The sequence below is a fragment of the Salmo salar genome, unplaced genomic scaffold (assembly GCF_965601325.2).
Source record: "Salmo salar unplaced genomic scaffold, fSalSal1 ptg000257l, whole genome shotgun sequence".
In the NCBI taxonomy this organism is placed as follows: Eukaryota; Metazoa; Chordata; class Actinopteri; order Salmoniformes; family Salmonidae; genus Salmo; species Salmo salar.
Genome location: NW_027675339.1, coordinates 1,928,814 through 1,955,804, shown reverse-complemented (window position 1 = coordinate 1,955,804; position 26,991 = coordinate 1,928,814). Strand labels below are relative to the sequence as shown.

General features: G+C 41.8%; 1 protein-coding gene and 1 pseudogene across 1 annotated transcript in view; one reads left to right on the top strand and one right to left on the bottom strand.

The window, feature by feature from the left end:
- Nucleotides 1–26,991, bottom strand: part of LOC145867291 (uncharacterized) — a 358,109-nt gene that overhangs the window by 86,995 nt on the left and 244,123 nt on the right. The window lies entirely within an intron of this gene.
- On the top strand, nt 1,400–17,928 carry LOC145867222 (uncharacterized; annotated as a pseudogene).

Sequence of the window (26,991 nt, the reverse complement as noted above, 5' to 3'; positions counted from 1 at the left end):
AGTGGCAGACTCCACTAAACTAGCAGGCTGGCTAACAGCCTGCTGCCTGGCCTGCACCCTATTTCATTATGGAGCTAGAGGAGTTAGAGCCCTGTCTATGTTCGTAGATAAGATGAGAGCACGCCTCCACCTAGGATGGAGACCGTCACTCCTCAACAGGCCAGGCTTGGTCCTGTTTGTGGGTGAGTCCCAGAAAGAGGGCCAATTATCTACAAATTCTATCTTTTGGGAGGGGCAGAACACAGTTTTTTTACTGAGGAGTGGCTTCTGTCTGGCCCACTCTACCATAAAGGTCTGATTGGTGGAGTGCTGCAGAGATGGTTGTCCTTCTGCAAGGTTCTCCCATCTCCTCAGAGGAACAAAGCCTCCTTCACTCACACCGCCAAACATACCCTCCTAAAACTGACTATCCTACCGATCCTCGACTTCGGCGATGTCATTTACAAAATAGCTTCCAACACTACTCAGAAAACTGGATACAGTCTATCACAGTGCCATCCGTTTTGTCACCAAAACCCCATATACCACCCACCACTGCGACCTGTATGCTCTCGTCGGCTGACCCTCGCTACATATTCGTCGCCAGACCCATTTGCTCCAGGTCATCTATAGGTCTTTGCTAGTAAAAGCTCCACCTTATCTCAGCTCACTGGTCACCATAGCAACCCCCACCCATAGCACGCGCTCCAGCAGGTATATCTCACTGGTCATCCCCAAAGCCAACACCTCCTTTGGCCGCCTTTCCTTCCAGTTCTCTGCTGCCAGTGACTGGAACGAATTGCAAAAATTGCTGAAGCTGGAGACTTATATTTCCCTCACTAACTTTAAACATCAGCTATCTGAGCAGCTTACCGATCACTGCAGCTGTACATAGCCCATCTGTAAATAGCCCATCCAACTACCTACCATATCCCCATATTGTTTTTATTTATATTTTTTTCTCCCTTTTGCACACCAGTATTTCTTCTTACACATCATCATCTGCACATCTATCACTCCAGTGTTAATTTGTAAATTGTAATTACTTCACTACTATGGCCTATTTATTGCCTTACCTCCTTACTCCATTTGCACACACTGTATTTAGATTTTTCTATTGTTATTGACTACTTTTGTTTATCCCACGTGTTGTTGTGTTTTTGTCGCACTGCCTTGCTTTATCTTGGCCAGGTCGCAGTTGTAAATGAGAACTTGTTCTCAACTAGCCTACCTGGTTAAATAAAGGTATCATCAGACGAAGGGAGAAGTGATTTGGGATCCGAAAGGATGTGACTTAACAATAACCAAAGAAGAAAATGAATGGGTGCTCAGCATAAATAACATTGAACCCGTTGAAGGAGAAGAATTTATAGTTGAACTGGCACGTACAGGACTGACTGAAGGGAGCAGTTCAACCACCATGAAAATCGAATTCACACCGGCACCCAATCTAGAGGTGCTTACAACGACTAGAACCACGACGACTGTGGCAGCTGCTGTACACACCACAGTGGTCACCACCAGAGTACCAACTACTACTCTGGGTGAAAAATCCACTATACCTACAACAAAACCAAAAGCATCAGAAACAGCAGGGTTCTTTACTGACATTTGGAACTTGTTGACAAAACCCAACAGTCCACCTCAAGAGAACGACGCGGATGAAACAGCAAATATGTTAGAACCAGAACCGCTCAAGGACAAAACATTGGAAGAAGCGGTAAAGAATGATTAGTATAAATGGGCTAGGTATACGGCGGACAGACATTGAATGGACGATTGTATCTTGTGCAGCAAATCACCCTTGTCTGAAGTGTTAATAGTACCTGAACCTGCATCATTTGACAGTTGTGCTAATTGGAAAAATGCTAATTGTAAACCGGGAAAGTACCATATTCCTTTGTGACATTGAATGCAGAATGGCCTTGGGTAGTACTAGGGGTAAAACTATGTTAAATTAGACTGTACTGGCTAATAAGGAATGTGCTGCATACAACATTAAAACTGATTTAACTAGACCTCACATAGAAAAAAGTACTGTGGTTAAGGGAAAATATTAATGTTTCTATAACTATGGTATTGGTGGGATTAACGTAGGAAACACAACTGTTAAATGTGACACTATCTGGGTGTTAGAGATTGCGGGGATTAGCAAATTTGATGAGAAAGGATTAATTACCAATAGGAGGGGTTCATGTGGCCACATCACTCAGGTTGCACCATCTCTTACTATGTTAAAGAACCAAGATAGAGGTATTGCTGATAGCTTTTGGATGTGTGGGAAAAACAAACTTCTGAATGTTCTTCCTGAAGAATGGACTGGATTATGTGCTTTAGTCAGAGCAGTCCAACAGGTTACCGTCATCAAAACACCACAGGAGGAACATGTTAAAACTAGAACTAGGAGGGAGTACGAACCAGATCCTAGAGTGTACCTTGATTCAATTGGACAACCCAGAGGTGTGCCCAACGAGTTTAAGGCCAGAGATGAGATTAAATCTGGATTTGAATCTATATTTTTGTGGGTAACACCCAATAAGAACTTAGAGTGGATTAATTATATATACTATAACCAACAAAGATGTATTAATTATACTGACTCTGCCTTGACAGCCTTAGGAGAACAGGTAAAGGCCACAAGCCAGATGACATGGCAGAATAGGGAAGCTCTCAACTGGCTTTTGGCAGAGAAAGGGGGAGTTTGTGTAATGTATGGAGATGCTTGTTGTACTTTTATTCCCAACAACACTGCACCTAATGGAACATTTTCCCTAGCTATGAATAAACTTAAAGGCTTAAGAGCAGAAGTAAAGGTGAATGCGGGGTTTGATTCTCATGTCTGGGATTGGTTGGACCTGGCTTTGGGAAAATGGGGTGCTATGTTTACTAGGCTGGCCATTATGATGGGTGGAGGTCTAGTAGCATTGGGCATTGTATTTTGCTGTGTGGTGCCTTTGGTTAAATCACTTGTGGTCAAAACCACTGTTAAAAACAGATGGCAGTACATGGAGCAGACCCTAGACATAAGAGGGGGGTCAAGAAAGAAGTTTAAGGAACATATACTGGATCCACCTCTCATAATCAATCCTGTCCCTGGTAACCCTGGACATTATACGGACAAGTATGGAAAACCTTGCAATGCTGTTGGAGGACCCCTTGATTGACCTTTTGGTAATCCTAACTGTCGTCATGGGGTAATTCTTGGGGGAGGTTATGAGTGCCATGATTGGCGTCCTGGTGGGTTTCCTGTGTATGCCAAAGACCCTGATTCAGATGAGATAGTGCTTGTCCATGTACACAAAAAATGTCTGCAACCCAGGCGTTGCAAGTGGTGCTCCCAAGAGGACAATGATGGACATTACCATCATCCTGAACCCTTATTATGTGCAATGTGTCAAAGAGAGGATTGCCCTATATGTGGAAATAAGGAATGTGCCCCTATGATGTAAATTCTGGTATGACTTTGAACAAACCTTAAGTGTATGTCGTATTTTATGTTTGTTTTATGGTTTTCATACATATATAAATGTATGCATTTTCTTTTAAATTTAAGCCAGTTTTGCCTTCCTAAAATGAGGATCATTTATTACACGCTAGGTAACAGAAGGTATTCCGGTTACAAGTGTCTACGGACCATGCCCTTAATCTTCTAGCAGTAATGAGTGATGTATGCTTAATTTCTGTTAGAAAGGGGTCCGCGAGGAAGAATCGTGTCAATTTGGAATGTTGTCTGTAACTTTTATTTTTGCTCACTCAGGCCTTGTTCAGATTCATAGTAAGAATATTAACTTTAATTAGGTCTATTATGTTTATTATTCTTTTAAATTCTTGTTATATTCTATACTCTACATAACTGAGATAACCTCAGACAAGGCTATGTACTACGTGCTCATGCTTCTTCATAGTATACTAATTTGTTATGTGTATCCTCATTTACTATTTTAAGCCTGACTGGATCTTTTACTCCTACCCATGTTTGAGATGTTTGGTCCAGTATATGATTATGTTTTATCTGTTCACATTTCGTTCAACACACTTACTATTCTATGTATCTATTATTTTGCTTCCATCCTTATTGTCTCTAGTTTAATCAGGTTTGATGTGGGACTAATTAGTCCCAGAGGAGGGATTTATGTGGGAGACTGCTGAGGGAAAGAAATATAAATACATTAGCTAGCGAAAGAGGAGACTGGCAGCTGGCCCTGAGTGGAGATAACAGGTGGCCATACATCCCCAAGTAGGAACCACGCAACGGCCAGGCAAGCTGAATGTATGGCCATGACTAAATATATGCCAAGCGTAAGCATGCAAAGCATGCCTTATTTTCATATCCATATGAGGAGAATCTAGCCACCAAAATGTTAGAGCTAAAAGCAGATGAGGGCGTTATCCAGCCACTACTATGTTAGAGCTAAAAGCAGATGAGGGCGTTATCCATTGGGTTGAAAGAAAATGGTGGCAGAACGCATGGTTTTACTTCATTTACATAAAGGGTGGACCTATGTATTGTATGTGCATAAAAGCAGAGCCGGGGCCTAAGGAAGGGAGTCGTTGTTCCGCGGACCGGCTCGGCTTTACTACTCTGTATTAAAGACTATATTAAATTTACAAGTTCTTGTAAGAAGTGTTATTCTTAAGACAATTTTCCACCACACTAGCAGGCTGGTTAAGTTAGCATTAGCCTAGCTAACATCTCCGACCATGCGTTCACTGAGCTACTCTCCTGCTAAAGAAGAGGACATCACAGTAAAACAAGAAGTAGAGGGTGAGGCCGTTACTGTGAAAGAAGAAAAAGACGCGTTCAGAGTGAAAGAGGAGGAGGATGTCACAGTAAAAGAAGAGGAGGATGCAGTTTATGGAGTGAAAGAGGAAGAGGGGGAGATGACTGTTACATCGATAGAGGAGGAAACTGGACATCTGGGCCCGGTTTCCCAAACGCAACTTAAGGCATCCAATGGTTCTAACGGTGAACTTAGCCATAAGATGGTTTTGAGAAACCGTTCCCCGATTAACACTAGTAAGTACTGTCTTAACAGAGGCACAAACTCTGCAGTTGTTGAACTGATGTTTGGTGTTAAAGGGGAAATATAAAATTTCTACATCCATATTTGGACTTTTAAATGATTTATATATAGCCATTGATTCTTGAAGAATATAACACATGCCTCATGAGCTTAGTTTACCCCATCAGATCCCCAAATAAGCTTTTTTTTACTCCAACATCTAGAAACAATGTAAATCAACACTGTACAGCCTCAACATGGTTAAAACTGTAATGTTGATATCATGGATGGTCAGTCATTGCATCCATAGGTCTGTCTATGCATTTGAAAGTAGTTACATTTCTCCAAACCCATCATCTTATTACCAAAACAGTGTTTGAACCGCAGATTGGTTGAGTGATTGCTGTGTGAGTTTTTTTAAACAGCAACAAAATGGCTGCCTAGAGACTTGGTTTGGTAAACAGCTGAGGGATGGGGGAAGGAGAAATGTAATCACTCTCAAATTGAAAGAGAAAGCTATTGTAGCAACCTTCAGGCTATCCCCTGAATTCACTACACTATGAATACAAAGACTGGCTGTTCATGATGTCATAATGATAGTTTAACCAGGTTTCTAGGCTAAATAGTATATTCTAGAATTCATCCATGATGTCATAATGATAGTTTAACCAGGTTTCTAGGCTTTATAGTATATTCTAGAATTCATCCATGATGTCATAATGATAGTTTAACCAGGTTTCTAGACTATATAGTATATTCTAGAATTACCAGTGTAGATTTCCTGTGGGGGTCAAATTATTACAGCTGTTGATAAGTCATTGTATAATATTCAGACAATTTTTTCATGCCATTACATAAAAGGCGAAACATTCCTAGATTCAATAACATTCATGAATTGGTTTGAAACCTTTGTTTTAAACCCTTCTCAAAGTTGGTGCCTTGACGGATTTGTGAAAGACGGTTTGTCAAAAAACACTTATTTAAATGTTACCTTTATTTAACCTGTCTGGGCAACGTGGGACATTTGCGTCCCACCCTAGTCAACAGCCAGTGGAATCATGTCGCGCAAAATACAAATACCTCATAAATGCTATCACTTCAATTTCTCAAATATATGACTATTTTACACCATTTTATAGATACACCTCTCCTGAATCGAACCACGTTGTCCAATTTCAAAAAGGCTTTACAGCAAAAGCAAAACAGATTATGTTAGGAGAGTACCCTGCCAAAAATAATCACACTGCCATTTTCAAAGCAACTAGCATGCATCACAAATACCCCAAAACACAGCTAAATGCAGCGCTAACCTTTGACAATCTTCATCAGATGACACTCCTAGGACATCATGTTACACAATATATGCATTTTTTGTTCGATAAAGTTCATATTTATATATAAAAACAGCATTTTACATCGGCGCGTGACGTTCAGAAAATATTTTCCCTCAAATGCTTCCGGTGAATCAAATATAATATTGTCATTCAAAGAATTATAGATTAACATCTCGTGAATGCAACCGCATTGCCAGATTTAAAAGTAACTTTACTGGGAAATCACACTTTGCAATAAACGAGGTGCTATGCTCAGAAAAATAGGCTAGGCGATACAGGTTAGCGCCATCTTGGAACCATCTAAAATCAAATATACTATTGTAAATATTCACTTACCTTTGATTATCTTCATCAGAAGGCACTTCCAGGAATCCCAGGTCCACAACAAATGTAGTTTTGTTAGAAAAAGTTGTTAATTTATGTCCCAATAGCTCCTTCTTGTTAGCGCGTTCCGAAGGCTACTCATAATTTACGAAGCGCGCGCGGACTTGTCCTCACGAATGTGCAAAAAAAAATGTATTTACGTTCGTTCAAACATGTCAAACGTTGTATAACATAAATCTTTAGGGCCTTTTTCAATCAGAACTTCAAAAATATTCAAGGCGGACGATTGCATTGTCTTACTAAACGTTTCAGAGCGAGAGAGTACCCACGGGCACGCGCATCATAGTAGTAATGGCCCTCCCTCTATGACAAACTTTCCAGGCCTCTCGTTCGGTCAGTTTTTACCGGAGAAGACTCAAACCACTTTGTAAAGACTGTTGACATCTAGTGGAAGCCTTAGGAAGTGCTAAATGAATCCTAACTCACGGTGTGTTTCATAGGCAAAGGGTTGAAAGTGATTCCACAAATCAGATTTCCACTTCCTGTTAGGGTTTGTCTCAGGGTTTTGACTGCCATATGAGTTCTGTTATACTCACAGACACCATTCAAACAGTTTTAGAAACTTCAGTGTTTTCTATCCAAATCTACTAATTATCTGCATATTCTTGTTTGTGGGTAAGAGTAGTAACCAGTTTAAATCGGGTACGTTTTTTATCCGGCCGTGAAAATACTGCCCCCTATCCCCAACAAGTTAACTGGGCAAGTCAGTTAAGAACAAATTCTTATTTCCAATGATGGCCTACCCCGGACAACGCTGGGCCAATTGTGCACCACCCTATGGGACTCCCAATCACGGCCGGTTGTGATACAGCCTGTAGTGACACCTCAAGCACTGAGATGCAGTGTCTTAGACCGCTGTGCCACTCGGGAGCCCCAAAATCATGTTCTAGTGCTGTCCCCAACTAAAATACATCTTGGTCAACCAAGAGTCATCTGTTCTTTCTACAAATCGCCCCATGTGTTTTTATAAAATCAACTATATGTACGTAACTTGTCTGATGCTGTAAGCATGCTGTTTGATTAAATAATTACAGATACACAAGTTACTCGAGGGAGCCAGTCACCAATTTAACCAAGAAAAACTCTTCCCTCCTCCTCCCCCCGCTGCTGCTGGACTTCGTAAATTCTGCCGTTTTGCTCCTGAAGTTTTTTTCAGTAATTGACTACACCAGAGGTCGTAAAACTTTTCCATTTAGAGTGACAATGTATCTTACCATTTCTACCGATTTGCGTGCCAGTTAGGATTTTCATATGCATATTTTACTGGAACAGTTTAATTTAATTCATAATAGTATCTCAAAATCATTGTCTGTGATTAATCTACATTCTATCTAAATCTAAATGAAAATTATACAAATCTAAAAGTAACTTTTATTGCCATTGCCAACTATGTAAAAATAAACTTGAAACATTGTATCAACTATCAATTGGGTCCTCCGAAACTTGTGATAGCAAGCTTGCAACATTGTATAAAATATTCTCGGCCCTCAGTTTCCCGGCGCCAGTGAGTTCAGGACAGACACAGCTGTCGGCTATTTGTGCAAAGGAAAAGAAGTAATCAGGTATTTTATGACATTTCCACTGGATCAGAGCATAACATTTTTCCCTTTCATGCCGAGTGGAAATATTTTACGAAAATACTTAGAGGAACTATTGTCGTACGCAATTGATTTTGATTAGACTTTGTTTACTTGCTGTTTGAGGTGAAGGAAAAATTACTTTGAGAAGCTCCACAACTCATTAGTGGTGGTGCATTAAGACAATCAGAAATACTATCAGACATCCCCAAATGGGCACATTTATAGGCCTACATTTGCGTGCAGGCCAGGTAGACTAGTCCTACTTCTATATGCGTAATTAGGTGTGCGTCCTTACTCAACATTGACAGGAGTGTTTCAAGCAAAGACAATTAATAAATTGCGAGGTCGGATCTGGGTGGTCTGCCAGGGGCCGTTTCATTTAGTGTCCGTTTGGGTCGGCATGGGAATTGATTGTCTATAGTATGTTGTACCGAAGTTGACCGAATGAAAGGGAACAGTAGTTATAGTCATAACGTTACGCTTGTCATATGATGAACTTCAACTTAAATACTGGATCTTGCTGTCGGACAGTTTTTTTTAAATTCTGAAATGCACTCGAATTACGTATCATTTAGTGGCTCCTTATGTTATGCTGGGAAAACAGTTTTCGTGGGCACAGAAATACTGAATAATTTCAGAGTTTGATAAATCCAATGGTTTTTAACTGAGATTCATCTTGTAATCCAATGGCGTGTTGTAAATGTTATGTTTTTTTCGTCTTTTTTAAAATATATTGCAATATATTTCAATCTTTTTTTTCCATTTTTAAATTAAATACACCTTCCGGCAACCCGCCTCACCCATTATAATACGGATCTGCTATTTTTTAGGCCTTATAGCTAGAACCTCCATCAGCAGCTAACCAGCTAATTAGCTGGCAGCTATTTAGTCATTGTTAACCACTGCTAGATGTCTTTACCTTTTTAGCTCAGATACCAGCCGCTTTTAGCCTGGATAATACCTGCCAGTCTGCACAGCGCGATATCAACCCTGAGCATATCGAACTGTTTTTCTCCACTACATCACCGTATTCCTGCCGTAAGCTCTGGACCATTACACCGGATAATCGCAGCTAGCTAGCTGCTACCGAGTGACCTAGCCTCAAGCTAGCCTTGAGCCAGGCCCATCTCCCGGCCTGCTCAGTGGACCCTAGGATCACTCAGCTACACAGCTGACGCCTCCCGGACTCTTCACTAAGACGACTAGAAGCCACTACATCACCGGATTCCTGCTGTAAGCTCTGGACCTTTGCACCAGAGTGGCTATAGTGGCTAACGCCCTTGTCCCGAAGCTAGCACCAGTTAGCCTCGAGCCGGGTGTATCTCCCGGCTAGCAAACAAAATTACTCCAGCTACAATACCTCTTTTGCCAATTGGCCTGGACCCTTTGTCGACACAGAGCCCCGCCGATCCATCACGACTGGTCTGTCGACGCAATTCCGTCTGATGTGCCTTCAACTGGCCTTTGCCAGATGTCGGTGATGCCCTTGTCCCGAAGCTAGCACCAGTTAGCCTCGAGCCAGGCGCATCTCCCGGCTAGCGTAGTAATGACTACCTAACGGCTTCCCTGGTTCATATATTCCTGTTCACTGGACCCTATGATCACTTGGCTACATAGCTGATGCCTGCTGGACTGTTCATTAATCACGGTACTCTGTTTTGTTTATCTGTTGGCCCCAGCCTCGAACTCAGGCCCTGTGTGTAGTTAACTGACCCTCTGCCCATTCATCACCACTTTACCTGTTGTTGTTGTCTTACCCGTTGTTGTCTTAGCTAGCTCTCCCAATCAACACCTGTGATTGCTTTTTGCCTCGCTTTATGTCTCTCTAATGTCAATATGCCTTGTATACTGTTGTTTAGGGTAGTTATCATTGTTTTATTTTACTGCGGAGCCCCTAGTCCCACTGAACATGCCTCAGAGAACTCTTTTGTCCCACCTCCCACACATGCGGTGACCTCACCTAGCATAACTGGTGCCTCCAGAGATGCAACCTCTCTTATCGTCACTCAACGCCTAGGTTTACCTCCACTGTACCCGCACCCTACCATACCCCTGTCTGTACATTAGGCCTTGAATCTATACTACCCAGCATTCTGCTCCTTTTATTTTCTGTTCACAACGCACTAGATGAGCAGTTCTGATAGCCTTTAGCCGTACCCTCATCCTACTCCTCTGTTCCTCGGGTGATGTAGAGGTTAACCCAGGCCCTGTGTGTCCCCAGGCGCTCTCATTTGTTGACTTCTGTAACCGTAAAAGCCTTGGTTTCATGCATGTTAACATCAGAAGCCTTGTTTGTTTGACTCACTGCTTTAGCACACTCCGCCAACCTTGATGTCCTTGCCGTGTCTGAATCCTGCCTTTGGAAGGCCACCAAAATTCTGAAATTTCCATCCCCAACTACAACATTTTCCGTCAAGATAGAACTGCCAAAGGGGGAGGAGTTGCAATCTACTGCAGAGATGGCTTGCAAAGTTCTGTCATACTTTCCAGGTCTATGCCCAAACAGTTCGAGCTTCTAATTTTAAAAATGAATCTCTCCAGAAACAAGTCTCTCACTGTTGCCAGCTGTTATAGACCCACCTCAGCTCCCAGCTGTGCCCTGGACACCATATGTGAATCGATTGCCCCCCATCTATCTTCAGAGTTTGTTCTGTTAGGTGACCTAAACTGGGATATGCTTAACACCCCGGCCGTCCTACAATCCAAGCTAGATGGGCACCCTCATAGATATTATCCTGACCAACTTGCCCTCCAAATACACCTCTGCTGTTTTCAATCAGGATCTCAGCGATCACTGCCTCATTGCCTGCATCTGTTATGTGTTCGTGGTCAAACGACCACCCCTCATCACTGTTAAACACTCCTGCGAGCAGGCCTTTCTAATCGACCTTGCCCGGGTATCCTGGAAGGACATTGACCTCATCCCATCAGTATAGGATGCCTGGTTGTTCTTTAAAAGAAATTTCCTAAATAAGGATTTTCTTAAATTAGCATGCCCCTTTAAAAAATGTATAACTAAGAACAGATATAGCCCTTGGTTCACTCCAGACCTGACTGCCCTCGACCATTACAAAAACATCCTCTGGCGTACTGCACTAGCATCGAATAGTCTCCGCGATATGCAACTTTTCAGAGAAGTCCGGAACCAATACACACAGTCAGTTAGGAAAGCAAAGGCTTTTTCAAATAGAAATGTGCATCCCGTAGCTCTAACTCCAAAAAAATTTGGGACACTGTAAAGTCCATGGAGACTAAGAGCACCTCCTCCCAGCTGCCAATCTGCAGTGAGGCTAGGAAACACTGTCACCACCGATAAATCCACAATAATGGAGAATTTCAATAAGCTTTTCTCTACGGCTGGAGATGCTTTCCTCCTGGCTACCCCAACCCCGGTCAACAGCTCCGCACCCCCCGAAGCTACTTGCCCAAGCCTCCCCAGCTTCTCCTTCATCAAAATCCAGATAGGTGATGTTCTGAAAGAGCTGTAAAACCTGGACCCGTACAAATCAGCTGGGCTAGACAAGCTGGACCCTCTTTCTAAAATTATCTGCCGCCATTGTTGCAACCCCTATTACTAGACTGTTCAACCTTTCTTTCGTATAGTTCGAGATTCCTAAAAATCAGAAAGCTTCCGTGGTCAACCCCCTCTTCAAAGGGGGTGACACTCTAGACCCAAACTGTTACAGACCTATATCCATCCTGTCCTGCCTTTCTAAAGTCTTCGAAAGCCAAGTTAATAAACAGATCACTGATTATTTCGAATCCCACCGTACCTTCTCCGCTGTGCAATCCGGTTTCCGAACTGATCATTGTTGCACCTCATCCACGCTCAAGGTACTAAACGATATCATAACCGCGATCGTTAAAGGACAGTACTGTGCAGCCGTCTTCATTGACCTGGCCTGTTGTCCGAACCTCTGGCAGTCTCTATGGGGGTACCACAGGATTCAAATCTCGGGCCGACTCTTTTCTCTGCATATATCAGCGATGTCGCTCTTGCTGCGGGTGATTCCTTGATTCACCTCTCCGCAGACGACACCATTCTGTATACATCTGGCCCTTCTTTGGAGACTGTGTTAACCTCTTGCTTCGAGATAGGATCCCGTTAACGGGATTGTTTGACAAAATAGCATGGCATGAAATTTTAAAACAACAAAATTCTAATAATTTCAATTTTTTAAAACATACAACTATTTTACACCATTTTAAAGATACACTTCTCGTTAATGCAACCACATTGTTCGATTTCAAAAAGGCTTTACAGCGAAAGCAATACATTACATTATGATAGGACACCACCAAAACAAGAAAAGCCACACAGCCATTTTCCTAGCAAGGAGATGCGTCACAAAAACCCGAAATACAGCTAAAATTAAGCACTAACCTTTGACGATCTTCATCAGATGACACTCATAGGACATCATGTTACAAAATACATGTATGTTTTGTTCGATCAAGTTCAGATTTATATCCAAAAACAGCATTTTACATTGGCCCGTGATGTTCAGAAAATGTTCACACACAATGTGCACACATATTACAGAAATACTCGTCATAAACGTTGACAAATGACATAACAATTATTTAAAGAATTATAGATATACTACTTTTAATGCAACCGCTGTGTCAGATTTCAAAACAACTTTACGGGGAAAGCACATTGTTCAATATTCTGAGTACAGAGCTCAGCCATCAAAGCAAGCTATACAGTTACCCGCCAAGTCATGGCATCTGCAAAACTCCAAAATAGTGTTATAAATCTTTCCTTAGAAAATAAAGGAAAGCCGCACACTCTAAGAGCTCAGATGCAAAAATGTAATAACCAACGTTTCGACAGCGAAGCTGTCTTCATCAGGGTATCATCAAACACTGCGAGATGAGTCATTTATATAGTGTCAAGAGACACACAGGTGTTTGTAATCATGGCCAAGTATGGCCTAATATCATTGGTTAACTCAAATATTTAAAAAATGGCATACAAAGAACATACAAAAAGACAAACAAATGGATAGCATACGATCATAGCATTTGTAGTCTAAAATGTATCTAACAAACAATTACAATGGCAAAATCACAATTATCACAAAAATTGCTTCAGATCAAAGTCTATGTTGAGACCGAAGGGAGCAAGGGTCTTTAAATTAAATCTTTCCTTACCTTTGCTGATCTTTGGCAGAATGCACTCGAAGGATTCCCACTTCCACAAGAAATGTTCATTTGTTCGATAAAGTCCATAATTTATGTCCAAATACCTCCGTTTTGTTGGCGCGTCCAGAACACTATTCCAAAGGCACGAGACGGGGGCGCACATAAATAGACGAAAAGCTCAAAAGTTCCATTACAGTTTGTAGAAACATGTCAAACGATGTTTACAATCAATCTTTGGGGTATTTTTAATGTAAAAATGCGATAATTTTCCAACCGGACAATAGCGTATTCATTCCAGAAGGAAAAGAAGGAAAGGCGCGCCTCACCAAGTCCCATGTCCTCAGACAGGCCACTCATTGACTGAGCTCCTGTTTTCTGTCTAGTAACAGGAGAAGGATGAAACCCCCCTGCAGGCCCCCCTGTGGCTCAGTTGGTAGAGCATGGTGTTTGCAATGCCAGCATGGTGTGTGCAACGCCAGGGTTGTGGGTTCGATTCCCACGGGGGGCCAGTACAAAACAAATGTATGTATTCACTACTGTAAGTCGCTCTGGATAAGAGCGTCTGCTAAATGACTAAAATGTAAATGTAAATTTAAACCAGTTTCTAAAGACTGTTGACAGCCAATGGAAGCCTTAGGAAGTGCAACATGACCCCTTAGACACTGTAGTTTTGATAGGAATTCAAAAGAAAAACTACAATTCTCAGATTTCCCACCTCCTGTTTGAATTTTTCTCAGGATTTAGTAGATACAGTATGTAGATACAGTACGAGTTCTGTTATACTCACAGACATCATTCAAACAGTTTTAGAAACTTCAGAGTGTTTTCTATCCAAATCTACTAATAGTATGCATATCCTACCTTCTGAGTCTGAGTAGGAGGCAGTTTAATTTGGGTACGTTTTTCATCCGAACGTGAAAATACTGCCCCCTATCCCTAAGAGGTTTTAACAAACCTCCAAACGAGCTTCAATGCAATACAGCACTCTTTTGGTGGCCTCCAACTGCTATTAAATGCTAGTAAAACAAAATGCATGCTCTTCAACCGATCACTGCCCGTACCAACCCGCCCGACTAGCATCACTACTCTGGACGGTTCTGACCTAGAATATGTGGACAACTACAAATACCTAGGTGTCTGGTTAGACTGTAAACTCTCCTTCCAGACTCATATTAAGCATCTCCAATCCAAAATTAAATCTAGAATCGGCTTCCTATTTCACAACAAACCCTCCTTCACTCACACTGCCAAACATACCCTCGTAAAACTGACTATACTACCCATCCTTGACTTCGGTGATGTCAGTTTCAAAATAGCCTCCAACACTCCAATCAGCAAACTGGATGCAGTCTATCACAGTGCCAACCGTTTTGTCACCAAAGCCCCATATAGCACCCACCACTGCGACCTGTATGCTCTCGTCGGCTGGCCCTCGCTACATATTCGTCGCCAAACCCACTGGCTCCAGGTCATCTACAAGTCTTTGCTAAGGTCGCCTTAACTCAGCTCACTGGTCACCATAGCAACACCCATCCATAGCACGCACTCCAGGAGGTATATCTCACTGGTCATCCCCAAAGCCAACACCTATTTTGGCTGACTTTCCTTCCAGTTCTCTGCTGCCAATCACTGGAACGAATTGCAAAAATTGCTGACTTTGGAGACTTATATCTCCCTCACTAACTTTAAGCATCAGCTATCTGAGCAGCTTACCGATCGCTGCAGCTGTACACAGCCCATCTGTAAATAGCCCATCCAACTGCCTACCTCATCCCCATGTTTTTATATACTTCTTTTGCTCTTTTCCACCCCAGTATCTCTACTTGCACATCATCATCTGCACATCCATCACTCCAGTGTTAATTTGCTACATTGTAATTACTCTGCTACTATGGCCTATTTATTGCCTTACCTCCTTACTCCATTTGCACACACTGTATATAGATTTTTCTGTTGTGTTATTGACTGTACATTTGTTTATCCCACGTGTAACTCTGTGTTTGTGTCGAACTGCTTTGCTTTATCTTGGCCAGGTCACAGTTGTAAATGAGAACTTGTTCTCAACTGGCCTACCTGGTTAAGTAAATAACTAAAATCTTAACTTTATTGACAACACCCAAATGGATACTGTCATTAACGCGGTTCTTCAATAATTACACATAATTCTTAATGCTTTAGCAAACATATTAAACAGGACATTCAAATATCCTTACAATTATAATCCAAGGTAGTGTGAAATGTACTCATAAGCAACCTGGAAATGGAGGTTACTCCCCTGAGTTTTCCCCCATTCACATTCAGAATACATTGTGAAAAACTAAAATCTTTGCTCACCATTTTTGCTCCAGGCAGATATAGTACATCCATAACTATCGCTTTCCTCATTAGCAGGGAGGAGTTTCTGCAATCAAATTGCCCTCGTGCTGCAATTTTAGCAAATACAGAAAGGGGCCTATATTGGAGACCAAAAGTTGTCTGGCACACTGCTTAGAGTTTCAACAACATTAATATCTTATTTCTAGCCTACAATCATCGATGTTACTACTAATGTGAAAACAAGACAAAATATGACTATTCTTGCTCATTTTAAGGCAAATGTCAAATTTTTACATTCATTACAGACGTCAATTGTTGTATAACATCATGGCTACGCTGTTGGCATCACCTTTTACAGTGGATTACCGCTGTTGTGGGCCTTTAAATCATCTGTATGACTTTGTTGTTCACACAGGAGAGATACTTCACTACCGTGGATCCTCTGGGGAGCCTCAACAACCTCATGATGCTGACAAGGCAGAGAAGAGTCTCTCCACATTAGAACACCTCAAGAAACACCCACAGAGATCCACAGGGAAGAGAACTCACTGCTGCTCTGACTGTGGGAAGAGGTTTGTTTCTCCAGGACATTTAAAATCACACGAGAGAATACACACGGGGGAGAAACCTTATAGCTGTGCTCAATGTGGGAAGAGATGCACCCAGTCAACAGACCTTAAAAAACATGAGAGAATACATACAGGAGAGAAACCTTATAGGTGTGATCATTGTGGGAAGAGTTTTGTTCATTCTGGGAAGTTGACTGTACACAGGAGAATACACACAGAGAAGCCTTATACCTGTGATCAGTGTGGGAAGACATTTGTTCAATCTCACCAGCTGACATTACACCAGAGAATACACACAGGAGAGAATCCCTATTGCTGTGATCAATGTGGGAAGAGTTTTACAAGATCTTGCGAACTGACATTACACCAGAGAATACACACAGGAGAGAAATCGTATAGCTGTGATCAATGTGGGAAGAGTTTTGCTGCATCTAGCAATCTGACTGTACACCAGAGAACACACACAGGAGAGAAACCTTATAGCTGTGGTCAATGTGGGAAGACATTTGTTCAATCTCACCAGCTGACATTACACCAGAGAACACACACAGGAGAGAAACCTTTTAGCTGTGATCAATGTGGGAAACGTTTTGCTTCATCTAGCAATCTGACTCTACACCAGAGAATACACACAGGAGAGAAACCCTTTAGCTGTGATCAATGTGGAAAGCGTTTTGCTGCATCTAGCAATCTGACTCTACACCAGAGAATACACACAGGAGAGAAACCCTATTGCTGTGATCAATGTGGGAAGAGTTTTACAAGATCTAGCAAACTGACATTACACCAGAGAATACACACAGGAGAGAAACCTTTTAGCTGTGATCAATGTGGGAAGAGTTTTGCTGCATCTAGCAATCTGACTCTTCACCAGAGAATACACACAGGAGAGAAATCTTATAGCTGTGATCAATGTGGGAAGAGTTTTGGTCGATTTGGGCAGCTGACTGTACACCAGCGAACACACACAGGAGAGAAATCTTATAGCTGTGATCAATGTGGGAAGACATTTGTTCAATCTCGCCAGCTGACATTACACCAGAGAACACACACAGGAGAGAAACCTTTTATCTGTGATCAATGTGGGAAGAGTTTTGCTGTATCTAGCAATCTGACTCTACACCAGAGAATACACACAGGAGAGAAACCTTATAGCTGTGATCAATGTGGGAAGAGTTTTACAGAATCTGGCAATCTGACAAGACACCAGAGAATACACACAGGAGAGAAGCCTTATAGCTGTGATCAATGTGGGAAGAGTTTTTCTGCATCTAGCAATCTGACTCAACACCAGAGAATACACACAGGAGAGAAACCCTATTGCTGTGATCAATGTGGGAAGAGTTTTATAAGATCTAGCAAACTGACATTACACCAGAGACTACACACAGGAGAGAAACCTTTTAGCTGTGATCAATGTGGGAAGAGTTTTGTTCATTCTGGGAGTCTGACTGTACACAGGAGAGAAACCCTATTGCTGTGATCAATGTGGGAAGAGTTTTATAAGATCTAGCAAACTGACATTACACCAGAGAATACACACAGGGGAGAAGCCTTATACATGTGATCAGTGTGGGAAGAGTTTTGCTGCATCTAGCAATCTGACTCTACACCAGAGAATACACACAGGAGAGAAACCTTATAGCTGTGATCAATGTGGGAAGAGTTTTGTTCATTCTGGGAATCTGACTGTACACAAGAGAACACATAGAGGAGAGAAACCTGCCCAGAGATAATCTGATAAAAGATCTCTGATCAAATATCAGAAAATACATGGAGTTGTTTCATGATATCAATAAATAAACTTCACAATGTAGAATGTTAACACATTGTAGTAGGACAATGTAGACACCTAAACGTTTGCCCCTTCATCAATTGATTTCAACATGATATGGATATTAGCCTTGGGGAAAATCCAGGCTCTGAAAGGGTTGTTACACTTACCACGTTGGTGACCCACTTGAATCAAAATGCAACACTTCAAAATGTATCTGGCTGTTTTCTACCAGTTGTCCTCTAACCAGGGATGTACACATTATTCCCAGATTCCGTGTGGTTTTTGAGCTGTTAGTTTTAACAGGACGTGCAACTTCATCTCCCTCCTGTCACACAAATGATTTTAGCATGATATCGATGAATAAGTGTTGTGTTCCTTTGTTTAGCGACCCCTAAATTTAAATGCGTCACTCCAAAATGTAGCTGACTGTCTTCTGCAGGTTGTCCTCTAATCAGTGAGGTAAAATATATCTCCCATTTCCATGTGTTTTTTAGTTGTGTTAGTTTCAACAGCACCTACAACCTGATTTCCCCCCTGACTATATCAGTGATTTATTGCTACTTGTCAAAACAAGTGTTTTTGGTGCTTGTGCAGTTTATAAGAAGCTTGTTTAATAAAAATACAAGTAATATGATTATTGTGGCAGATGTTTGTGTATATAGCACATGTTATGTTTAGGTTTTCAATACATCACAAACTGTTTCTGCATTTTGGTTTTTGATTTGGACAGCCCACCAGACATTATTTCCTAAAGGACTTAATGATGAAATGCCTATGTATTTTATGTTGTGATTCTGAACTTGAATTGTTTTCCTATTTAAGATAATTGTGATGCTTTTCGTACGATGTACCCAATGATTAATGAAAACTTGTCCTCATTGTGGTTTTATTTAATGCGTCTTATTTATACACTGTAGTGTTTGTGAAATGCTTGTTATGTTTGGTAGCACTTATTTATTTGTCCTTTGCCTCCAACCCCTTTCCATGCATGGAAAATATCCCACCTAGCAAAATGTAATTGAAAAGATATTGAAAATAAGACTATGCCCAACATCCAATACACATTCAGTTTTAGTTGAAAGTGAAAGTTGAGAAGATGTCGTTTTTTCATTGACTTGAAAACAACTTAAATTCAACTTACTTGCAGCCTATACACATGGACGCAGTATAATAAATTGGTCTATAATCAATTGTATTAACAATCCTACATCACTCCAGCATTTATTGACAACATCCAAGTGCTAATTGTCTTTATTCCACTACTGAAGAAGCAGGACTCAAATCACCTCATATTTCAAACATTCAGCCTGACAAAAGATACATGTTTTATTATTTTATGCCTCACCATTAAGTTAATTATTGCCAATACATATTAACAAAGGGGTGTACATTTGGTTTGATATTTCATATTTACAATTAATGTAGCATTTAGTAATCAATGATTTATGCAACCAACTGACAATTTTTGGGTACAATTATATTGACGTAATATCAGGGATCATTTTATAATGTCATTTTAGAATATCTGTGTTCATTCTCAGATGTGCCAACCCAAATGTACTAGAGCATGACATTGGGGACTGGGCCCCGATCCAACAACATGCCTATCTAGTGAACCCTGAAAAGAGAGAGAAGCTCCGCAGTGAGGTGGAAAGTTACTATGGATATTGCAGGAGTTTCCTCTTGAAATCAGACATGTCCGTTTTAAGGGCAACTTGGTAGCTGATTGTCTCAAGGCTGGGCAGTCAAAAATGTTTTGTGTTTAGCCATTGCGTTGCCATGGATCCCAATTTATTTTGACTGCACGTTTTTCCGTATTGGAGATGAGTATTGTTTGGGCTCGTTCCAAGGGGACGAGAGTTCTAGAAGCTAGTGAGTTTTAGGAAGACGAGAGTTCTAGAAGCTAGTGAGTTTTAGGAAGACGAGTGTTCTAGAAGCTAGTGGGTTTTAGGAAGACGAGAGTTCTAGAAGCTAGTGAGTTTTAGGAAGACAAGAGTTCTAGAAGCTAGTGGGTTTTAGGAAGACGAGAGTTCTAGAAGCTAGTGAGTTTTAGGAAGACGAGAGTTCTAGAAGCTAGTGAGTTTTAGGAAGACGAGAGTTCTAGAAGCTAGTGGGTTTTAGGAAGACGAGAGTTCTAGAAGCTAGTGAGTTTTAGAAAGACGAGAGTTCTAGAAGCTAGTGAGTTTTAGGAAGACGAGAGTTCTAGAAGCTAGTGAGTTTTAGGAAGACGAGTGTTCTAGAAGCTAGAATTGTAGGATTCTATAGAAAGAAAAAGGATTAAAAAAATTATACGTGTAATAAATAATAAATATTTTGTTTTCTTGTTTTTATTTGTTGATTGTATATTATTATTTAGAAATACGTGTTTTTTCTTGTTTTTAATTGTTGACAGCCAGTAGACACCATGTTTATATTGGTGAAGGTGAAGCATTGTAGATGATTAAGTGAAATGGAAGTTGTAGAGATACTCTGAATGATCGGCTATGAAAAGCCAACTGACATTTACTCCTGAGGTGCTGACCTGTTGCACCCTCGACAACCACTGTGATTATTATAATTTGACAATGCTGGTCATTTATGAACATTTGAACATCTTGGCCATGTTCTGTTATAATCTCCACCCGGCACAGCCAGAAGAGGACTGGCCACCCCTCATAACCTGGTTCCTCTCTAGGTTTCTTCCTAGGTTCCTGCCTTTCTAGGGAGTTTTTCCTAGCCACCGTGCTTCTACACCTGCATTGCTTGCTGTTTGGGGTTTTAGGCTGGGTTTCTGTACAGCACTTTGAGATATCAGCTGATGTAAGAAGGGCTTCATAAATACATTTGATTGATTGATTGATTGATTGATTGTACAACTGAATGCATTCAACTGAGATGTGTCTTGGGTACATATTGGTGTCACCTCGTTAGTCAGTATGTGTTACACCTGTGCTGGCTTGTCCATCTCGTTAGTGGGAAGGTGTTTCACCTGAGCTGGTCCAGGTTCTATTTAAGAGTGTCTGGCCCAGTGCTCCAGTTGTCTTGATACATGTGGAGAGTCAACACCTTTAGTTGCTCCACCTTTTTGGTTTACTTCCTGTCTTTAAGTTTGGTGTGGGTTTTTCTTTTGTTTTCCTCTTCTTGGGCAGATTTAGTGGGTCTCATGGTGGGTGTCTTTTAGGTCCCAGTTGTTGTTACTAGTCAACTTCCAGTGGACACCCCCATAGTGTCTTTCAGAGCCCCTCCTAAAAAAACAAGTTATATTTTGGGTTGGATATTGCATCATATTGTTGATATTTTAATCAATGGCATTTCCTTACAATGCTCATTAGTCTTTCAGTTGTTGTTGTTTTTTATCCTCATATTTGTGTACTAAATATTTCTGATTATGTTCATAGTTTTTTCCTGTGAAGCCATTGTGTTGCATCCATGTCTGACATGTGCTGTATAAATAAAGCTTGATTTGATTTGAACATATTGTAAAACAAATTAACCCAATGACCGATCAATCAACAGACTCTTGCAAAACCAATGAACAAATATGTGCAAAAGCAACACATATTGGTCCATCTTAGTATAAATTCAATATATCTTCCACTGTCAAAATAGTGCAAATGGTATGCATGTTTAGTATCACTTTTCAACCAACCCAGTTCATTTGTTGAAAATGAAAAATGTTGAACTCAACAATACATCAGAGGATTCAACTACTGAGAACTGAAACAAACAAATGGATCAATCCCACGTTTCCAGCCTGCTGAAGGCGTGGTGGAGTGGTAAACACCACCCCCGGCTCTACCAGGGGCTTGAGGTGGTCTCCCACAGCTCTGCTTATGTCATGTTCTGTGGCCTTGCTGTTCCATTTATTGACTGCCCCTGCAACACAGAAACACATTTAGTCATATTATATAAAACACTCAAAGTAATGGATATGGAGCATCTATGGCCTCAGTTACTCCTGGCACCTAAATGTGACTTCTGATCACTCCAAGCTGCATTAGGTTCAGATCTACCAGGATGGGCCTTTGACATAGTCTGGATGCAGTCAGGCCACTGAATATGCATCAGCAATGTAAAGAGATGGGGTGAATAAGTGGGGAAAGGTACATTTGACACAAATTACCTTCATAATATCAAAGAACAAATGTGTGTGTCTGAGGGGAAATTAACTTTCATACAGCCAAAAGGGGTGAGAAATTACACCAATATCAGTGGACAATTTGCACTAATGTAAATAAACATAGATGGAACATATTCCCTTTTGCTGACGTGATGAACCGCTAAGGGGACATAAATATTTACCATCTAAACCATGTGTGACCTCTCACCTCTCTGGCTGTAGAAGTGTTCTTCCTAACCAGTCCCTCAACAGCTCTCTGACTGAGCTCCACCCTCACTGGGTCTTCAGAGGAGAGGAAGGCTGAGGAGGGATGGAAGGATGAATGGATCAGTCAGTCAATAAAGTGTAGAGCTGCTGTCTGACTAAATCACTATTTTAGTAGTTCATTAAAGTAAATAAGGCTTTATGACTGCTGAATACCAACTATCAATCACTTAGATCATGTATTTTCAGGTAGAGATACATCCTTGGGACGTCCCTAGCCCATTGAAGTTGACATTTAAAATGGTTAAGGTAGGGGTTAAGGTTAGGGTTTAGGGTAGGGATGTCCCAAGGATCCCAGATAGCATTGACCATTGTGCATTCTTCTGTCTCTTTTACAAAGCAGGTGTAAAATAAACACAGACAAGACAAGTAGGCACGCAGTGCATTATGGTCATTGTAGTTAAAAAAAAATAGCATCTAATTATGCCAATATGTATGTGGGGTTGTTAGAGAAAATGTGATTGTCAGCCCTAACAAACCATTCTAGCACCTCACCAGGCTCTGAAAAAGTCTTCATTGATGACGAGTTCCTTCTATTCCAGGGGACAGCAGAGAAACTTCATCGATTCCACTCCTTCATCAATACAAGCAGTGAACATCTGAAATTCACCCTCACCTTTCATGTGCATGAAACAAGTTATCTGGACATTTTGATTAAGAGGGACGGGGGTGGCTTTAGCACAGACCTATACAGGAAGCCGATGGACAGGAATTCCCTGTTACGCGGAGTCAGCTTCCACCCTACACCCCTAAAAGAGATCCTCCCCATCAGCCAATAAAGTTGCATACACAGGATTTGTAGTACACAGAGTGACTATGACAAACAAGCTGACTGTCTGAGTGTTTCAGACAGCGGGGTTACCCAGAGGAATGGCTGGATGAGTGTTTCACACAGCGGGGTTACCCAGAGGAATGGCTGAATGAGTGTTTCAGACAGTGGGGTTACCCAGAGGAATGGCTGGATGAGTGTTTCAGACAGCGTGGTTAACCAGAGGAATGGCTGGATGAGTGTTTCAGACAGCGGGGTTACCCAGAGGAATGGCTGGATGAGTGTTTCAGACAGCGGGGTTACCCAGAGGAATGGCTGGATGAGTGTTTCAGACAGCGGGTTTACCCAGAGGAACGTCTGGATGAGTGTTTCAGACAGCGTGGTTACCCAGAGGAATGGCTGGATGAGTGTTTCAGACAGCGGGGTTACCCAGAGGAATGGCTGGATGAGTGTTTCAGACAGCGGGGTTACCCAGAGGAATGGCTGGATGAGTGTTTCAGACAGCGGGGTTACCCAGAGGAATGGCTGGATGAGTGTTTCAGACAGCGGGGTTACCCAGACGAACGGCTGGATGAGTGTTTCAGACAGCGGGGTTACCCAGAGGAATGGCTGGATGAGTGTTTCAGACAGCGGGTTTACCCAGAGGAACGTCTGGATGAGTGTTTCAGACAGCGTGGTTACCCAGAGGAATGGCTGGATGAGTGTTTCAGACAGCGGGGTTACCCAGAGGAATGGCTGGATGAGTGTTTCAGACAGCGGGGTTACCCAGAGGAATGGCTGGATGAGTGTTTCAGACAGCGGGGTTACCCAGAGGAATGGCTGGATGAGTGTTTCAGACAGCGGGGTTACCCAGAGGAACGGCTGGATGAGTGTTTCAGACAGCGGGGTTACCCAGAGGAATGGCTGGATGAGTGTTTCAGACAGCGGGATTACCCAGAGGAATGGCTGGATGAGTGTTTCAGACAGCGGGTTTACCCAGAGGAACGTCTGGATGAGTGTTTCAGACAGCGTGGTTACCCAGAGGAATGGCTGGATGAGTGTTTCAGACAGCGGGGTTACCCAGAGGAATGGCTGGATGAGTGTTTCAGACAGCGGGGTTACCCAGAGGAATGGCTGGATGAGTGTTTCAGACAGCGGGGTTACCCAGAGGAATGGCTGGATGAGTGTTTCAGACAGCGGGGTTACCCAGAGGAACGGCTGGATGAGTGTTTCAGACAGCGGGGTTACCCAGAGGAATGGCTGGATGAGTGTTTCAGACAGCGGGGTTACCCAGAGGAATGGCTGGATGAGTGTTTCAGACAGCGGGGTTACCCAGAGGAATGGCTGGATGAGTGTTTCAGACAGCGGGGTTACCCAGAGAAATGGCTGGATGAGTGTTTCAGACAGCGGGGTTACCCAGAGGAATGGCTGTCTGAGTGTTTCAGACAGCGGGGTTACCCAGAGGAATGGCTGCATGACGCAAGGGATCTTTATAAAAATACAGTGGTGAAAAAAGTACCCAATTGTCATACTTGAGTAAAGAAAACATTTAAAATGTCCTTTTAATTTTGTAAATTTAAAACAGAAACATAACTGTTTGTCCTTATAGGGAACCAGATCGTGACTAGAACTCAGTTACTAAGTCTTTAACCACACTGTGTTGTTACACTGCTGAGTAAAAACTCATGCTTCCTACACTTTAACTTGTTGTCTGAAGATAAAATGTACATTTTACTGAACTGCGTCCAGTCAGCAGATGGACTAGATGCCTCTTAGGCCGCCCATTGTGACTCCGTCAAGAATTCAGCAGAGCAAGTTTGTATGAAGGTCTGGTTATTAAATGGGTACATAGTTCAATAGTAATATCCTCTAAAACGCTCTGGTGACAAACTTTACTGCCCTGTTTCCAGTTGTCCACATGGCTGGGAGAACCTATTCAAGTAAGTAAGTAAATAGATTATGAAAATGTAAAAAAAACAACAATGTATTATTAGCTAACTAACTACAGTGCAGGCTAACTCAAATGAGCTGCTAAATGAGCTAGCTATCTAGCCAACTACACATTCTGTATAGATAGATAGCTAGATAGAATTAAATATCACATTCTGTATAGATATAATTAAATATCACCAGCTACCTAACTTCATATTAGCTAGCTATCTATTTATCACTGTAAAAAACAAACTCCACATGCATTTGTAGGTAGCTAGCTAACAGCCATGGAGGAGGGTGAAAGGATAGCAGCCCCAACTGTCAGTGAGAGAGGAGGCTATTCTGGATAGGGCAGGTACTTTTGTGTAGTTCCTGTCCCTAGAAGTGAGGACGGAGATAATAGTAACATAATATTCAGTGTGGTGTAATCTGACTATAATGAAGTCTGTTTCTTGTGAGGTTTTCTGTCCTCAGATAAAGAGCTCTATGAAAGCCAGTCTACATATGAAGAGGTCCCAATGAAGAGCAGTGGTTCTCAGTCCTGGGGACTCAAAGGGGGGCACATTTTTGTTTTTGCCTTCACACTGCACAGTTGATTCAAATGATTCAAACTCATCATCAAGCTTCAAGTGGTATTTATGTATTCATTTGTGATGCCATCCTTGATATGATTCTGTTATTGTCACATGCTACACATGTACATATGTGTGCCCATGCATCTATCAATCCAATGTTATCATGATTTGTTATCAGGGATATTATACTTTAGTAATCCACAATGACCTGGTGATGTAACAGTCTAATAATTACATTGTCTTCCATATTCCTACAGAGACCTTGTAACTGGAGATTCCTTCATAACGATTGCCTACAGTTACCGTGTAGGGCACTGCAAGGTTGGGTGACCAGGGTCATCTGGGACTGCCTCCTGGAGGAATTCAGGTGTGTGAAGGCTACCTGTGTCCTGCGTAACTTCATGAGGATGGACACGAGGACCAGGAGGGGATCTGCAGCTCGCCGCCGTGTGCCAGAGGAGGAGTCTGCTGCTCTGCAGGATGTTTCAAGGATGGGGTCCAACAACGCAGCAAGAGAGGCAATCCGTGTGCAGGAGATCTTCACCTCCTACTTCTTCAAAGAGGGTGCTGTTCCCTGACAACACCATAGACGTCACTATGCACAACCAAAGGCTCTTTTAAGAGCCATTCACATTTCAATAAGAGTATTCTTCCATTTACTGAGCTATGTCAACTGCAGTTATTCAATTCACAGTTTCTTTCCTTTGATTTCTACTTCTCAGGTGAGGGTGCTGTGTAGGTAATGGTGTGATATCTGTGCAAAAACAAAACAGGCTATTTTAAATCACCCATATTGAAAAAATGTAGAACAATTAGACACCCTATAACCCACACCTACACACTCATGTATCAATCTGATTGATGGATTGTGTTGTGCAGTAAACAGGCTCAGGTGTATAACTGTGGCTCCTTCCACCTTCAAAGAATAGGCAAGAGGGCCAACCATGGAGAATAGTTAGACACTTCATTATTTCTATAACTACGCTGTATTGTTTGTCCTTGTTGGTCCGTTCATGTTTTTCAACATAAAGTACTCTGCAGCCACTTAGTGTGGTGTGGACACCAGGTGAGGCCACACACAGATTCCTGTTGAACACTGTCGCTTTAACTACCTTATTTTCTCAATAACAGTCTCTCTCCTTCACTTCATCCCTCTCTCCTCTTCTCCCTAAATCCTCTAGGTTATATCAGCTGTGTCGGTGAACCCCTCCTGCATCTGAACGCTACAGTCACAAGACGCAGGCCTCCTAATTGTCCCTAGAATTTCTAAGCAAACGGCTGGA